Source organism: Schistocerca cancellata, unplaced genomic scaffold (assembly GCF_023864275.1).
Source record: "Schistocerca cancellata isolate TAMUIC-IGC-003103 unplaced genomic scaffold, iqSchCanc2.1 HiC_scaffold_349, whole genome shotgun sequence".
NCBI classification, from domain to species: Eukaryota; Metazoa; Arthropoda; class Insecta; order Orthoptera; family Acrididae; genus Schistocerca; species Schistocerca cancellata.
In genome coordinates this window covers 22501-25000 of record NW_026046367.1, presented here as the reverse complement: position 1 = coordinate 25000, position 2500 = coordinate 22501, and positions in this window count along the sequence as shown.

The window sequence follows — 2500 nt, the reverse complement described above, 5'->3', positions numbered from 1 at the left end:
GCACACTGCAGATGTCCACCGCGCTTCGCACCGGGCCGGCGAGGACCCACTTTGGCTGCACGGCGCCGCGCGCAGGGTGCCCCGGCGCGCAGCTGCGCCGCCTGCCGCGTCCGTCGGCCGGCGCGCCTGCCACTGGGCGCCCCCACCAGCCGGCTGTAGCGCGTGCGCCCACGCACCGCGCGGCCAGCACGCCGGGCGGCCCCCCCTCACCGGCCGGGGACAGTCCCACCCACCCACAGCCGCGTATCGCTTCACACCCAGATTCACATTCACGTTCGTTGGTATGGTGGGGACCGCTTCGTAGCTGTACCGATCGTTGCCCTCACAGATGTACCTCCAGCAAGGACAACCGCACCACAACGGGTTACCAGTTGTTCATTTGCGTAACGTCACCAGTAAACGTACACGTCCATCCCCGTTTGCAAAGTCAACTATTATTGCATGCCTGCCTGTCAGGTGTCAAGACACACTACATCCGCTCACATCCACGCAACAAAATGTGCCCGACTAGAGGGCACGTGGAAGGTGCCCCCGTACGTATGCGATGTCCATTGCGCGACCAACTGTCAACCGGCCTCTGTAGCATGTCGCAGATGTGGAACGCGGGGCACCGTGCTATCACATTGTGTGAGAAGAGACTACTACGTCTGCATACACGCGCCACTACATGAACAGACGGCTCATGCTGATCGCCATCCACTGCGTCCATTACTCCCACACGTCTCTATGGCGTACCACACTGCAATGCAGCTGTTATGGGGAGATGACACGTAGCTGTGTACACAACATTCTGAGCGGGTTGCGGTTGGACAATACATTAATGTAACGTGTCATATGCCAATTACAGAGCAGGGTAAGGCACAACTTGGGTTAGGTTAAGGCACAACTTGGGTTAGGTTAAGGCACAACTTGGGTTAGGTTAAGGCACAACTTGGGTTAGGTTAAGGCACAACTTGGGTTAGGTTAAGGCACAACTTGGGTTAGGTTAAGGCACAACTTGGGTTAGGTTAAGGCACAACTTGGGTTAGGTTAAGGCACAACTTGGGTTAGGTTAAGGCACAACTTGGGTTAGGTTAAGGCACAACTTGGGTTAGGTTAAGGCACAACGTGGGTTAGGTTAAGGCACAACGTGGGTTAGGTTAAGGCACAACGTGGGTTAGGTTAAGGCACAATGTGGGTTAGGTTAAGGCACAATGTGGGTTAGGTTAAGGCACAATGTGGGGGTAGATTGCGGTACAAATTGCATTACATTGCGGTGCAAATTGCATTACATTGCGGTGCAAATTGCGTTACATTGCGGTGCAAATTGCGTTACATTGCGGTGCAAATTGCGTTACATTGCGGTGCAAATTGCGTTACATTGCGGTGCAAATTGCGTTACATTGCGGTGCAAATTGCGTTACATTGCGGTGCAAATTGCGTTACATTGCGGTGCAAATTGCGTTACATTGCGGTGCAAATTGCGTTACATTGCGGTGCAAATTGCGTTACATTGCGGTGCAAATTGAGGTAGGTTAAGGTGCAACACAGGTTAGGTTAAGGTGCAACATAGGTTAGGTTAAGGTGCAAGATGGGTTAGGTTAAGGTGCAAGATGGGTTAGGTTAAGGTGCAAGATGGGTTAGGTTAAGGTGCAAGATGGGTTAGGTTAAGGTGCAAGATGGGTTAGGTTAAGGTGACATAGGTTAGGTTAAGGTGACATAGGTTAGGTTAAGGTGACATAGGTTAGGTTAAGGTGACATAGGTTAGGTTAAGGTGACATAGGTTAGGTTAAGGTGACATAGGTTAGGTTAAGGTGACATAGGTTAGGTTAAGGTACAAACTGGGTTGTGTTATGGTACACATTGCGTTGTAGTACAGTACACGTTAGGTTTGGGTACGGTACACAATGTGGTATGGGATGGCGTGTTGTGGGGGGGAGGGGGGGGGGGAGGTTCGTTGATATCGACCGTAGGACGTGGATGCCCGAGGCAGCGTCAGTGTGTCAAAGGAGTTATGTCACGTCGGGATGCGCTTTTCGCCAGTGAGAGGGGGCGAGCCGTGTCTGTGGTTGCGGCAGACCTGTGTGTTTCATTCCTGCCAGTGTGTTTGTGCTGTAAGACGAGGCAGTGTGGTGGTGATGGGTGCACCCCTGTGTAGGACATGTGTGGGTGTTGGTGGCTTCTCTGAGCAATTGTGGTTGTCGGACGAGTGGGGTATTCTGTTTTATGATTGGACCTCCCGGTCTGGTTATCATAGCGTAGTTGGTGTACTGTGGCGGATAGGATGCACCGGACGTTGGTCCATGCTGGTGCTTAGTAGTTGTATCTGTGTCTGTTACAGGCAGAGAGTAGTGTGTGATAGAGTGTGTGGCTGACGTGTGGTTCATTTTGTGTGTACGGACGTTCAGCATGTATAGGGGCATTTGCGTATATAATCTATCATAATCTATCTATGTGGGCCTGCATAGTTTACTGAGCAGTGCTGTGAGGTGACTGAACTACGAGTGACGTACTGATTTAC